Raw genomic sequence first — 15876 nt, forward strand, 5'->3', positions numbered from 1 at the left:
ACTTCTCAGAGGAGGTCAGTATTGCCAGTTGAGAGGCGGGGAAGCTGAGGCACAGAGGTAAGACTCACCTGAGGTCACCCAGCAGACTAGTGAGAGGGCAGGGTTTAGACCCCAGGTCTCCTGTGTCCCAGTCTAATGCTCAAGCTGCGAGGCCGCTAGGACCCAACTTTGGTATAAAACTTGGCACCTGGCCCGTACGTAACCTCAACAAAGAGCATATGCTTGGCTTTCTTTGAGTATGTTTGGTTTTTATGTAGTCAGGATTAAATGGCAAAGCCTGTCCTGAGTAGGTGCAGTTCTGACATATACACACTATCTTCCGACTAAAACGGCTGGGATCATCTGTTTGCCATCTTTCTCCTGCTCTCTGGGAATTGATCAGCCATGTGGCAGGGCTTCGAAGAGGAGGATGTGTTTTGGACCTGGAGATTTTTTTTGCGGTTGTTATTCAACATGTTTCTACGTATCTGCTAAGGAACTCAGACATTGATTGCATTGCTATTAACTTTAGAGCGAGGATATATGGTTGCTGGGCTCACATAAAACCTACATTATTCACCAGCTGTCAAGGAATTGAAGATCGGCTCCTATTTATATGTCATAGTGCACACATGGAACTGAGGTACGTCTTCTCTAAAGAAGCAAAGGGAAGTGCCTCAAGTAAAATCAATTTAATATTTGTGCTATGATTCCTGTGGGGTCAGGACCTCTCCCTGCTTGTCCTTTTCCATTGTCCTTCTGGATCTTCAATGTGTTGCTTAATCTTTTCCAGACCTCTCTGTTGTTCCTTTTAATCACCGGAGCAGGTACATACAAATCTTCCTAAGTACTCAGTGACTAGTACACTGGAAAATGCCACCATTCAGAGGGTTAAGCTTTTCCAATGGTTTTTTTTTACTGCTCCCTAGCTCTCTGCTGCTGCTTCCCTTCTGTTGGGGTCTCTCCCCACTATTCTTTTAAAAACCTCTTCCTCATATGCTCCCTGAGCCTTGTTTAATTCTCTCTTTGATTCTGCTTCCTGACTTCCTGCATTTAATGCTCTGCAAGTTGCCTTCCTGGATGCCTGACTCTTCATGCTAGTTCTCCGGCATTTCCCAAGCTTTCTGCTGCACTCTAACCTCTTTGCTACTCCCCCAGGCTTAAATGAAAACTGAGGTTGAACATTATCAACGGCTTGTTTGCTAACACACAGTGGTATTTGATGGTAATGTACAGAATGTTTAATAAGATTGGAATTTGAGTTATGTTACTTCACTCTGAAATAAAAAAATCCCCTGATGTATGCGTCTTGTCAAAATGATTTGCCAATGTGAAGGTGAGAGCTAAAAATCACCATTCCCTGGCTCATTAATACTAGACTAACTCCAGGGGAAATATATGCGAAGAGCTATGATAGCCTTGCTTTAAACTCCAATGCATTACAGTGGAATTCATCTCCCAGATTTAAAAAAATGTTATTGAGTCATCTCTAAAGGCTTATGCTCTGTTCCTCCTCCCCCTGCCCCAGAAGCTTATTCTCTGTTCTGCATACCAAGGCTCAGAACACATATGTTTAACTCAAGACAGCAAAAATTACCTGACTGAAGTTTTGCAGCAAAAGTTATCCCTTGTGATCTCAGCTGTATAATGAGAGGAAGAAATTTCAAAACTGGAAAAAAAGACAAAAATAATTTATTAGAACTGTCAGAAGCAACTGAAAAGGAGGATTTGTGGCACCTTAGAGACTAACAAATTTATTTGAGCAGAAGCTTTCATGAGCTGTAGCTCACGAAAGCTTGCTCAGATAAATTCGTTAGTCTCTAAGGTGCCACAAGTCCTCCTTTTCTTTTTGCGGATACAGACTAACATGGTTGCTACTCTGAAACCTGTTGGAAGCAACCGAGTATAGGCTGCCACTCAACCCTGAACTACTTATTTATATTACAGTAGTGTCTACAGCCCTCAGCTGAAATTGGAGCCCCATTGTGCTAGGTGCTATACATACACATAATTCAGAGAGAGTCTCTGACCTTGAGCTTACAGTTTAAATAGACAAGACAGACAGAGGGTGCAAGGGGGGAATGGTAGAGTGAGGGGAAAGTGGCTTACCCAAGGTCACACTGCAGAATACTGATTGAACCCAGGTTTTCCTGACTCCCAGTCCAGTGCCTAAACATGCTGCCTCAGAGCTTTTCTGTCCTCTACAAGGATCTCAGGACAATAAAGGATGTTTTATACCATGTCTGGTGTCAGCAGCCAGGCACAACCATATGAACAAGAACTAAGGGCATGTCTACACTTGCCATTTAAAGTGGGAAAAGTCCCTTTTTTGCGCAGAAACCGTGGGAGCGTCTACACTTGCCAATGACTTTTTGCGGTGAAACTCAGAAGTTTCACCGCAAAAAGAAAACCATGTCCATGAGATGTGTACAGCTCTTACCCGTGATGCTTTTGTGGTGATGTACAAGTGAAGACATAGGTTTCAGAGTAGCAGCCATGTTGGTCTGTATTCGCAAAAAGAAAAGGAGTACTTGTGGCACCTTAGAGACTGTTTACAGAGCTTTTGGCTTCTACAGGATATCCCACAGTGCCCAGGTGACCACTCTGGCCAGCTGCTCTGACGTCAGGTAAACAGACATCCACGCCTCCCCCTGTAAAGGCCCAGGAACTTTGAAACTCCCCCTCAGTTTTCTTCGCAAGTGCTCACTTATCATCTGGCCAGGTGACAATGCTTGCTCCATAGAGCAGACGATCCCTTGCTTGGAGCAATGCTGAGCTACTGGAGCTGATCAATGTTTGGGGAGAGGAGGCTGTGCAGGGACCCAGGATGTCCCGCAATCACCTCCCCCCCTTTCCACAAGACCTATCATCCAAAAGGACAGAGCTGCACTGTGGGATAGCTGCCTTCATGGTGCTGCTCTCATCAGCGATGGAAGTGCTGCAAATGTAAACGCTCTCTGACGCCTGTGGAAGTGAGTACACAAGCCAGCACTTTTCTTTTACCGGTTCACTATCATGTTGAAACTGACAGCGCAAAAACTCTGCAAATGTAGACATAGCCGAAGTGTCAGCTTCACTCTGCATTTCCCAGCCTTCATCTCTTTCAATCAACCTCTTGAATGCGATGTTGGCTGAGTTAGTTTGTATTTAAATGTAAATTATGTCGGTCCCAGCGTGAATGCAGAATCAGCTTTTATAGTTACACCCCAAGAGCCTTAGCCTTAGTGTCACCTGGGACCTTGTGGAGCTGATAGGACAGAGTCCCACAAACTGTGGGGTGTGCCCCCCTAAGGGGGAATGGAGGAATGTTCAGGGGGGCCTGGGCCAGCCCTCACAGGGGACAGAGAGGGAGTGCAATGCTGAAAATTGTGGGGACCACTGTGATAAGAGGCATATCAGGGCTGCAGCCACGCGTGAGCTTCACAATGCTAGTTGCATCCGATGAAGTGAGCTGTAGCTCACGAAAGCTTATGCTCAAATAAATTGGTTAGTCTCTAAGGTGCCACAAGTACTCCTTTTCTTTTTGCGAATACAGACTAACACGGCTGCTACTCTGAAACAATGCTAGTGTTCCACTGAACTCAAAGCCATAAAAGAGAATGATCCTGCAGGTGCTGAGTGCATCTCCCCTCTGCTGCTTGACGGGGAGCAGACCTTGAACTTAAATGGTGCGTAGCCCTTGTATTGGTGTAGGAGCAGGATTTTATAATTGTACTATGAGAATTAATGTATGATATGATTTCATCCTTCCAGCCACCCTTTTTGGACAGCAGAAAGGAATGACCCTCTGGGACATTGGTAGAAATGCATCTGACAAGACTGCCAGTGTCTATACTGATGTTAAGGCAGGGACAGACCAGAACAATCCTTATGACTGATTATGGTCACCCTTTTGTTTTAGGATAAGTTATAATGTCTACTATGAAAAGGAGTACTTGTGGCACCTTAGAGACTAACAAATTTATTTGAGCATTAAGGTGCCTAAGAGCATTAAGGCTCTAAGGTGCCACAAGTACTCCTTTTCTTTTTACGAATACAGACTAACACGGCTGCTACTCTGAAAAATGTCTATGGTTTCCTATATGTATTACAAATTAGGCACTCTAGTTAAATATACATGTCTTTGTTTAGTAAGTAAGGTTTAGTAAGTAAGAGACAAGATCTTGTATTGTGTCTATGTTAAGGAGATTAGAGGAACGTTGAAGGCCTGGGCCCCTATATGAATTGTTTTGATTATAAGATTTAGGAAGGCTTAATTTACAATGTCTTGCTCAAAAAACTGACACTGTGTGTATTCTCAAAGGTCTCTGTAAAAGACTGTTTGTGTGAATGAGGAATGTATGCATCAGGAAAAGATAAGTTGTGAAGGCCATTGTTATAGCCAGATGGTCAAGGAAGGAGTGAAGAGACTTAACAATGCCACAGAACCATCAACGTGCATCCATAATGAAGGAAGGGCAGACTGATGACCCTGAGGTGGAGGCTGGCACCGCTAAAGACAATTGATTAAATCAAAACCAGGTCAGGATGACCCTCTCAGAGGTGTTTTGGAATGTTAACATAGAAAGATACACCAATTAAGATTACAGACCTAAAAGTAAAAAGAAAAGGAGTACTTGTGGCACCGTAGAGACTAACAAATTTATTTGAGTCTCTAAGGTGCCACAAGTCCTCCTTTTCTTTTTGCGAATACAGACTAACACGGCTGCTACTCTGAGACCTAAAAGTGAAAAGAAAAGGAGTACTTGTGGCACCTAAGAGACAAACAAGCTCACTTCATTGGATGCAATTCTTCAACAAAAAGCCTTCAAAAACAGACTCCAACAAGAGACTGCTGAATTAGAATTAATTTGAAAACTGGGTACAATTAACTTAGGCTTGAATAAAGACTGGGAGTGGATGGGTCATTACACAAAGTAAAACTATTTCCCCATGTTTATTTCCCCCCCACTGTTCCTCAGACATTCTTGTTAACTGCTAGAAATGGCCCACCTTGATTATCACTACAAAATGCCCCCCCACCCCCACCCTGCTCTCCTGCTGGTAATAGCTCACCTTACCTGGTCACTCTGGTTACAGTGTGTATGGTAACACCCATTGTTTCATGTTCTCTGTGTATATAAATCTCCCCACTGTATTTTCCACTGAATGCATCCGATGAAGCGAGCTGTAGCTCACGAAAGCTTATGCTCAAATAAATGTGTTAGTCTCTAAGGTGCCACAAGTCCTCCTGTTCTTTTTGCGGATACAGACTAACACGGCTGCTACTCTGAAACCAATTAAGAAGTAACTGGTCCCAAACTGACACAGCAAAATCCAGACTATCAGAACAGGGTGCTTGGCCATGGGACTTTGGGTTCGTCTTGCCACACTCCAGGAGCATCGGAACGCGACCGACAGAGCCCTGCTCCCCTCTGCGACCAATCTGGCTGGCCACTAGATTGATCCAGACTCTGGACTGGTAACTATAAACATCAACTGGCAGGACCGTGTGCATGGTGGGTGGGTGTGATTGAAAAGCATATGCTAACTGTTGTATTCTCAATAAATGCAGCATGCTGCTTTCTCCCCTATAAAGATCCTGTGTGCTTCTTATAAGTATAACATTGGCCCTCTGCAACAGGGGTGAATTTCCCTCTAGAGTAGTTGCCATTGTGTGCCAGCATTAGCAGCATAACAGAGCAACATCTTGACCATGACCACAGGCCACAGCTTTCTCTGGCATGCAGCCTTGTCCGGTTGCAACAGATTTGTAGCTATGATGGTTTTGACTCCCTTTTTAAATGGCTGGCCTTGAGCTGCAGCCAGATTCCTCCCATTGCCCATTTTTGAAGAGCATAGCTTTTCCCCTCCCTTTCAATGAAATGTTATCTGGCTTTTAATTCTGGTTAGTGTACGGGGTGTTCCCAGATGAAAGCAGACACTTGTTAGGCAGCTGCGTAAACAGAAAAAAAACAATGTTGAGAAGAAAAAAAACCCCAGCCTGCGGATGTGATTTTAGGTGACCTTGGACACTCCAACAGACACATTCTGCTGGGTTATTAGCATGAGTTAGCAAGGTTCTAGCCAATGTGGAAATGCCAGCATTGGTAATGAGGGTGAACACTGGCAAGGAGAAGCAGGATGATGTGTTTAAAGCACAACATGAGAGCTAGACATACATGAGATTTTTTTTATGTGACTTCTTGCCTCAGTTTCTCCACCTGTAAAATGATGTTCACTGGGGGCATTTTGAGTCTTAACTGAGGGCAAAGATCCAGATCCTCAAAGTTATTTAAGCTCCTAACTTCCAGTTGAGCTGAGCCAAAGTGCTTCAGGCTCCTTGAATGGAAGGTGCTAACTATGTACAAAGTGTTATAAATGTTGGCAATTGAAAATAGATGGTTCAATATGACCTTGCATGTACCCTTCCCTCTTTCTTCGTAGTGAAATGTGTTATGAGCTGCCTTTCTTTTTAGGGATGAAGCTAGGTCTTTATTTCCTACCTTGCACAGAGCTGGGAGAGGGATTTCTAAAGATTTCAGGTTTCAGAGTAACAGCCGTGTTAGTCTGTATTCACAAAAAGAAAAAAGAAAAGGAGTACTTGTGGCATACTATGCATCCGATGAAGTGAGCTGTAGCTCACGAAAGCTCATGCTCAAATAAACTGGTTAGTCTCTAAGGTGCCACAAGTACTCCTTTTCTTTTTTCTTTTTGCTAAAGATTTCAGCAAGCCATAGGAGGGGGAGGAACCCCCTTCCTACAGTTTGCATTCTATAGTGATGGTGACTTCTTCGCCGTTGCCCACAAGGTGCTTCATCTCCTCCATTGCTTCAAAGCCATCAAACGGCCTAATCCTGCAGGGTGCTGACTCCCTCCACCTATCTCTGTTCTAGAGAATGGCAGGAGCAAATCCTGAGGGACTGCAATTACAACTGACTCTCCAGAAGCCAGGGCAAAGGGGGCATGTCATATACTGTACTATCAGTCTTAAATGCAAGGGGTTTATTAAAGAACACAGCTCTAACTACTGACAAACACATTGTCCTTAGAGACTAAAATTTATTTGGGCATAAGCTTTCGTGGGCTAAAATCCACTTCACCAGATGCATGGAGTGAAAAATACAGTAAGCAGTATATATATCACAGCACATGAAAAGATGGGAGTTGCCTAACCAAGTGGGGGGGTCACTGCTAACGAGGCCAATGCAATCAAGGTGGACATCGCCCATTTCCAACAGTTGACAAGAAGGTGTGAGTATCAGCAGAGGGAAAATTACTTTTTATAGTGACCCATCCACTCCCAGTCTTTATTCAGGCCTAATTCGATGGTGTCCAGTTTGCAAATTAATTCCAGTTCTGCAGTTTCTTGTTGGAGTCTGTTTTTGAAGTTTTTTTCGTGAAGAATGGCCATTTTAAAGTCTGTTATTGAATGTCCAGGGAGGTTGACGTGTTCTCCTACTGGTTTTTGAATGTTACAATTCTTGATGTCTGATTTGTGTCCATTTATTCTTTTGCGTAGAGACTGTCCGGTTTGGCCAATGTACATGGCAATTCACATGGCCGGGGTGCTGAGTCAGGGCCACACTTTGCGGCTCGGCCCCACTCCAGCGCTCCGGACTGGGCTTAGGGTCAGGGGCTGCACCACGCGGCTCCCAGAAGCTGCAGCATGGCCCCACTCCGGCTCCTACGCGCTCCAATGGCCCCCTCTGGTGCTCCAGTGGGAGATGAAGGGGCGACGCCTGTGGACAGGGCAGCATGCAAAAGAGCCGCCTGGCTGTGCTTCCACCTAGGAGCCTGAGAAGGGACATGCAGTTGCTTCCGGGAGCCGCTTGAGGTAAGCGCCACTCGGAGCCTGCAACCCTGAGCCTCTCCCCACACCCCTGGCCCAGCCCTGATCCCCCCCCCCCCGCTCTCCAAACCCCTCGATCCCAGCACAGAGCACACTCCTGCACCCCAAACCTCTCATCTCCAGCCCCACCCCGGAGCCAGCACCCCCAGCTGGAGCCTCCAATTTTGTGAGCATTGATGGCCAGCCATACAATTTCTATTCCCTGATGTGGCCCTCGGGCCGAAAAGTTTGCCCACTCCTGCCCTAAAGGCTCAGTCCTGTTAGGTACTGAGTGCCCTCAACTCTGACTGAGATCACTGGGGACTAAGAGCACCCACTCCCTTGCAAAACTGTCCTCTAAAAGTGAGTTGGTTAAAGCAAAAACTGATCTAATCTTGAGACACAAGTGCCAAAAAACTTTATTGCTGGGGTAACTCCAGAGATTTCAGTGGGATTAATTTGGCAGAAATTGGATTAGTATAGGTGAGAATCTGCCTTTCAGTATTCTCTCTCCTGTCCATGTGCATAAACACTAATTCAACCCTGCGTTGCTCCAGTTGATTTTAATGGAGTAATGCAGTGGTGAATCAAGCCCACAGATTTTTCCCAGCCATCTCTCTTTTCCCTCACCTCTCCAGAACACTAGAGAGCTAATGGGGGAATTATGATAAGCAATGGGCTAGGATTTTCAGCCAAGTAAGCTGATGGCATTTGATTTACTCAAATGCAAAAACTACTTGCTGCACCGACCCTTATCGTCTGTTACCACTCTGACCGTTTCTCCTTCTTGGCTAGGAATGACAGGAGAGCGCTGTTCTTTCCTGCTGGGGCACTTTCTTGTCAGTGCTTGCCATCAGCTCTCATTTTTCATCCTGCAGCACATGCCTCAGCCTTCCAGTTCTTGGAGACTTAAAAAAAAAATGGATTAACCTTTTTTTTTCTCTCGGATCTCAGCCAGCTCTGAGCCCAGAGAGAATCATACTTTGCTAGGGAGCTGTTCTGCTGAACACTGATGTTTCTTGGGCTAGATACTGCCACCCTTACTCATGCAAAGTAATACCTGACTCTGCAAGTACGCCATCTGATAATAATATACTATACTAGGCCAGGTTTTGCCAGCAGTGTAGAGTTTAGGCCTGATCCTTTATGCTTCAAGCAATAAGCACGGCATTATATAGCCTTAAAGGATGGTCGCTTCCTTCCATGTATGAAACAAACCCATTGAAACTATTTCCAATCCTTTCTCTTTTGCTGCCTCTGAATTCACTGGTTTAATGCAACATGTACAGAACACATGCCTGATTGACAGAAATGCCTGGCTGCCCCTATGTAGCTACAGTGTCTGAAGTGTTCACCAAGTTAACAGTTAACATGCATCCGATGAAGTGAGCTGTAGCTCACGAAAGCTTATGCTCAAATAAATTGGTTAGTCTCTAAGGTGCCACAAGTCCTCCTTTTCTTTTTGCAAGTTAACAGTGTTATTTGTTTAAAAGACCGCTGTCATTGTCCTGTGCTTAGTGTGTGTAGGAAAATGAAATGTACCATTTGTTGGAATCATAGCGGCTAAGCCATGTCTTCCCGTCGTCTGTCACTTTATACGCATCTCTTTAATAAAAGACAACTGGCCAAATCCATCTCTCGTGTAATTCACCGAAGTCAAGGCAAATGCATTGGGGTGAATTTGAACAGTTAGTTACCATTTAAAAATTAAAAAATGGTGGAAATACTCCACTTTTTATAACTCCAAACCAAAGCAAATACTATAAATGCTGCAGGCTGCCTGTCCTACTAGGGAGTACATTGCTTTAATGGCAGCCAACCTTTCCCAAGTCTGTATTTGGGATATAATGGCTTCCAGGCTCGTAATGCCAGTACAACCGCCTGTAGCTTCAACCACCAGGGGTCCAGCCTCCAGGTTTGGTCCCACTAAAGGGGCATCTCAATACTGGGCTCTTGGCAAACCACCCTCCAAGTTTTCCGCAGGCAGTAGGGTAATCTCCAGATGTGTTCGTTCTGTTAGTAAATTCGTCTCAGGATTTGCCACCTCAAACATGTGGCTGCTAGTTTAGACTGGAGAAGAAGGGGGTCTACAAGAGTGTGGAAGAGGCCCACCATCTGTGTTTTAGGCAAATTCTGCTTAGTTACACTGGTGTAAATCAAGGATAACTCTGCCTGAACAGAGCTACCCACTTCTTAATTAGCTGGAGGACAGTGCAGTGACTGAATGATGGGAATTTGCAGCAGCATAAAGCAGCCTGGAAAGCAACGTCTCTCTAGCTGGGGAATAGCGCCTGTGTGAGAAGGTTCCCTGTCTGTGCTCAGGCTGGCAGAAATGCTCTGGAGTGCTGGGGATCAGAATCAGGTCACCTGTTGACTCTCTCCCAGGCAGGGCACTTTGGCGGCATTGCTGTCAACAGCAGTGATTTCCTCTTTAGCCCTAGTCTGAACCATGACACGGGCAAAGTTTATTTTGGGTCGGGTCTGTTTGCACTGTAGACTGCAGTAGACCGAGCAAAATGCAACAAGCACCTACATGTCGCCCCAGAAAGTTACAATAATGATTTTTGAAAGAGCACACAAGCCGGTCATTAGCTGCAAACAGCTCCTAAAGTGACCGTAGCCAAGGGAAAGAGCAATGGGAGCTATTCCCATTGTGAGGGAGAGTTTTGTACCTAGAAAAAATTTGTAAATGGAAGTAATTCAAGGACCAGATTCTTGGCATAGATCAACATTGATCCATTGACTTCAGGAGATCAGTGCTGCTTTACCCCAACAGAAGATCTGGTCCTTAGCAAATATCTTCATTGTAGTTTTAGCCTGCCATAATCTTGGGAAGAAGAGATTTAGTGTTACTCATCACTCATTAGTTCCCCTCTACGGTGATGTCATTTCTGTGAAGAGCAACACAGTGGAACTTTGTTTCACCTCTGGTAACTTGCCACAGCCCAGATGTGAGACAAAGATCCCAATGGAGCATCAGTGTGGGATTATAGACCTTAATGTGGCATACAGGACACTCACTAAAGGATTAATTTGTAAAGGCCATAGCTAATGACAGCATCAAGGATATGCAGCCACTGAAGGTTGGTTCTGATAATGTATCACTTGTAACTTGATGCCCTGCTGGTGACCTTAGTTGACCACTGGACTTTTTATCTCTTAGGTTTTCCTGTACCACCCATCACTGTTGTAAATCAGCGTTGAATGAGTAAATGCTGATGTGCACAGTGAACTTCATAAAATATTCTTTCCTGGTTCTAGGAAGGTTTACTTGATGGGCTTATTTTGTTGTTCGGGTTGGAAGAGTGGGGAAGTAACACTACAGCTGGTCAAAAAATGGAGAAAATAGTGGATTTTTCCACCATGTTTTTCATCAAAATTTTCCAGTCAGCTATAGAACTGATCAAAGTTTTGTGAGGAATCATTGGAGGTTTCCGGGATACAGTTTGCGGGTGATCATCCTTTTAATGGGAAGGGCAAAGGTAGTAAATGTTTAACAAAGACAATATTCCTCCCAAGTGTTTTCCATGGATTTGAGTTCAATAGAGGGTCACAAATAACCAAGAGTTTTAAGCAGCCTGAATAAATATAAATTTCCCTGTAATGTCGCTAGATTCTGCTCACTCAGTACCTCTGAAGTCCTATCTCCTCCTAGTTGTCCAGCTGAGGAAAAACAGAATGGACAAGATCTGAATTTCTAATATAAAACATAAGGAGAAACATTTATAGGAAGGAAGGGGGGAAGTTGTTAACTTAAGCTTTTCTCCCCCTTTACTGGTCACCTTTATGCTAAATCAACATTTGGCTTAATGTACTCCTCTATTCCTTTTCTGTAACCTGCAAAAAATTGTATTTCTGGCTACACAGAAGATCCATCCAGTGGCTTAACTTTTCAAAAGTGATTTGTATGCATCAGTTTTTGGTGGCTGAATTTGAGCCACCTTGAATGGGTCCAATTTCTAAATCAGGCCTTGGTGTCATCGTGAACAGTTCTCTGAAAACATCCGATCAGCGTGCGGTGGGGCAGACAAAAAAGCTAACGTTAGGAACTATTAGGAAAGGGCTAGATAATAAAACAAAATATCTCCTAATCCCTCTGTATAAATCCACAGTAAGCCCACACCTTCAATAATGCAGTTCTAGTTGCCCCGTCTCAAAAAAAGATCTGTTGGAATTGGAAAAGGTACAGAAAAGGGCAACAGAAATGATTGGGGTACGGGACAGCTTCCAGATGAGGAGAGAGTAAAAAAGAGTGGGCCTGCTCAGTTTAGAAGAGAGACGACTGAGGGGGGATGTGCTAGAGGTCAATACAATCACGAAGGGGTGGGGGGAGGAGAAAGTAAATAGGGAAGTGTTATTTACCCCTTCACTTAACACACAAACTAGAAGTCAAATGATGAAATTAACAGGCAGCAGATTAAAAAAAAAAAAAGTTCTTCACACAACACACAGTCAACCTGTGGAAACTCGTTGCCATTGGGATGTTGTGATGACCAAAAGTATAACTAGGTTCAAAAAAGAACGAGATAAGTTCATGGAGTATAGGTCCATCAATGGCTATGAGCCAAGACAGCCAGGGTCACAACCTCCAAATGCCAGAAGCTGGGGATCACAGGGAATGGATCATTCGCAATCGCTCTGTTCTGTTCATTCCCTTTGAAATACCTGGCACTGGCCACTGTCAGAAGGATACTGGGTTGGATGGACTATTGTTCTGGACCCGTGTGTGTTCTTATGTATTTACAGCCATGAAAATATATGGTTGAATTGGCTACCAAATTAGATTTAAAAGTCTCCGCCATGTCTCCCCACCAACATCTTCCAAATGATCCTTGCCATATAAATATACCACACACTTTGCATACTGTAAACAATATATGGTTTATTCCATTTTATTAGTATTGGAAATTGAATATCCAAAGAGCTGGGGTTTGTTTTGTTGACAAATATGTGTAACATTCTAACTACATTCCAGATGTAACATTTACACTGAAAAATATTTACAGGTTCAATTTCATACACAAAAAGTTTCAAATACAAATATAGTTAATACAAACCCCCCCAGAAACTCTGTGACCGCACAGATTTGTTATGGCCTTTAGTTAAGTTCAAGTATTTTCCAGTGGAATGGAATGCAAGCAACAAGGTAATTTGGCTTCTACCTGGGACATTCCAGGCCCTGAATAAAAAAGATGAGCACTTTATCTGACATGGTTTAGTGAATATATTCAGCATTTAGGATTAAACAAACTACACAACTAAACCCATCTGCTCTGTAAATGAAATGACTAACCTGTAAAAGAAGCGAAGCATTAAACACATACCATATGGTGATCTCTTTCAGGAAGGATGCTGCATGTGAATTTGTTACAATTGTATGAGCAGTCAGATGGTTAGCTCCTGATGGATTTTTACCTAATCTGGGATCTGACTTTTTGCCATATTGCTTAAGATGGTTATGTTTATTGTGCCTCCTAATATTTCTCCTTCCCATAAAAAAATGGGATTTCTTTTTTGAGAGTGGCACAGATTCATTTACAAGGCAGTATTAAATCCCGGTAGCCTGGTGCAATGATGACCTCTGAAGGCCTTAGAGGGTATAACCAACAAAAGAGGGAGAACTGCTTGGGACGGCCCAGAGGGATCTGAAAGGAGTAATGGGAGGGCATTCAGCAACATAACATAATAATACTAATGTACATTTCTCCGGGCCAATTCTGTCCCTTGCTTTGGCTCCTGCATGCTGCTCCCATGGCAAATAAGGGCTGTAATTGAGTCAAAGGGGCTGGGGAAGAATTCCCCTAGTGTAAGAGCAGCTATAAGTGTGCCTAGGCTACCCAGTGTGGGACTCTTGCTGTGCTGGCTGTGAGTTGAAAGGGAATCCTCCATAGCACTGAATGCCACAGAGATTTTGGGTCGCGGGTCATCCCAAAGGCTGCTGGAGGTTAGAGAAGCTCTGCAGAGGTGCAACACAGAGCGGGTCTTCTCACCTGCAGGTCTCAAGGTGCTTTACCAAGGGGGGTAAACGTTATCAGCCCCATGTTACAGATAAGGAAACAGAGGGTAAGTGACTCAACCAAGGTCACAGAGATTATCAGTACCATGGTGGGGAACAGAACACAGGTCTCTTGATTCAGTTTTATCACCAACCACTCGGTCACGCCTGCCTTACGGGCTGAATAGCAGGAAAAAAAAATCTCCTAACCACGAATGCTCTAAGGCAGTGACATATTCTCTCAAGGGAAGTGGTGGAAGCCGCACGCCCGGGTCTTTGACAAGTTAACACGAGACTGGACAGAGCCCTGGACAATATGCTGCAAGAAATGAGCTAGTACTGTGGGGGCTGGACCAATGTGACTTCATAGCTCGTTCCCGACTCTAACTTTTATGGGTGAAATGCTCCCCCGTTGAAGTCACTGGCAAGACTCCTATTGACTTGAATGGGGCCAGGATTCTGCAGTCTACTATTATCACATTGCCACTGCCTAGCCATGCAGGCATGCTGTTCAACACTGCAATGCAGATGCATTGGGGTATATGGAAAACATTGGGTTACGTTCTGCCCCATCTTATGTCCCATGCAATTTTGCTGATCGTACGGGTTCACTTGACTGGGGTAGCGAATTAATCAGGACAGAATTTGGACTATTGTGTACAACCCTGACATGCTCGCAACCATCATCTGACCCGTTAAGCTCACGTTGTAGAATGGGGGGTAAGGAGAATCACACAATGAGACATTCAATAGGTACCGAGTGCCCAACTTCCCTATAGTTTGGGTGTTAATTTGGTGTCCCTCCAGCAGAAATACAGCTCATTAATCACCCATGGTAACACTAAGAACCTGGCATAGGCTACCCAGAAGGGTCAGGAAATTCAGCGAGGCTTCTGAAATCCCATCTTTAACTCACTCCCTTTTTAACAAGGCATCACAAGCAAGTCCTCATTCACGGCTCTCAAGTCATCTGCTTTCCACCACAGCAAGTGACACCAGGAAACCAAACCAAACCCCTGACACAATCATCTTGGAACAGAAAATGTTTCTACACGGAAAACCTGTATGCCACATATTGGGCTGCCTAAAACAGTGAACTGGAGCCAAGAGGTTGAACATGGGGCTTGAACTGCTGCAGTCTAATCCTCTCTCGACACTGACCCGCTGGATGCCTTGGGTAAGTGTCTTAACCATGCTGGATAAAGTGGGGTTAATAATAGGTGTGTTGTGGGTGTACAGCATTAGGCGTGGGTGATAAGAGATTATAACTATAGACCACTCAGAAAAGAGGCTCTACTAGAACCGACAAGAGAGTATTAACAGCAAAATCCTGCAATCGCTGACAGTCCTTAGCCCCAGGGATGGTGGCTGCAATGGCCCTCACAGACCCAAAGAGGTTGTGCATCCCTTCCTAATATAATAAACAATAAGGGCCGATTATACATTTATTAGACCAAGCTCATGTGATGGACTCTGAGATGTCTGATTTAAAGCTTGTTTCTCTGCCTCCTGGGCAAATGCTCTGCATTAGCCACACTTACAAATAAAGTCAGAGCCAAGGGGCTGGCTCTGTTTCTCCAGCTGGCTATTCTTGGTACAGCAACAGCAATCAAAGCAGGATTGAATTACACAACAGCAACCGAGGCACACAGAGCACTCCCTGAAGATTAATGACTAGCTGATGAGGCCAATGGAAACCTGGGGTCAATTACAATCCATCAGGAGTTATACAGGAAATGCTGAGGGATGGAGGCTGTTGTGTGTTTATCCTGGTTATAACAGCAACAATCCAAACTCCCCCTTGCAGCGGAGAGTCACTGCTCTGCTCCAGGGGGACACGTTTCAATGGGCCTGCTGCATTGTGAGTCATCTCTAAGGAAAAAAACATGCAGCATCCAACCCTCAGTCTACTCAGAGCTTCCATCAGAGTCATCATGGGGGGGCACAGGGTCAAAGCTAAACCAGGGAGATTCACATAGATGTGAAATATAAACGTCCACCCTGGGCACCATAAAACGTAAACCAATAGCCAGCTGTGGGCCTGACTTCACCACGGCATCTCTCCTGTTCAGAATATGCACCAGAGTCAAGG

Source organism: Natator depressus, chromosome 2, assembly GCF_965152275.1.
Source record: "Natator depressus isolate rNatDep1 chromosome 2, rNatDep2.hap1, whole genome shotgun sequence".
In the NCBI taxonomy this organism is placed as follows: domain Eukaryota; kingdom Metazoa; phylum Chordata; order Testudines; family Cheloniidae; genus Natator; species Natator depressus.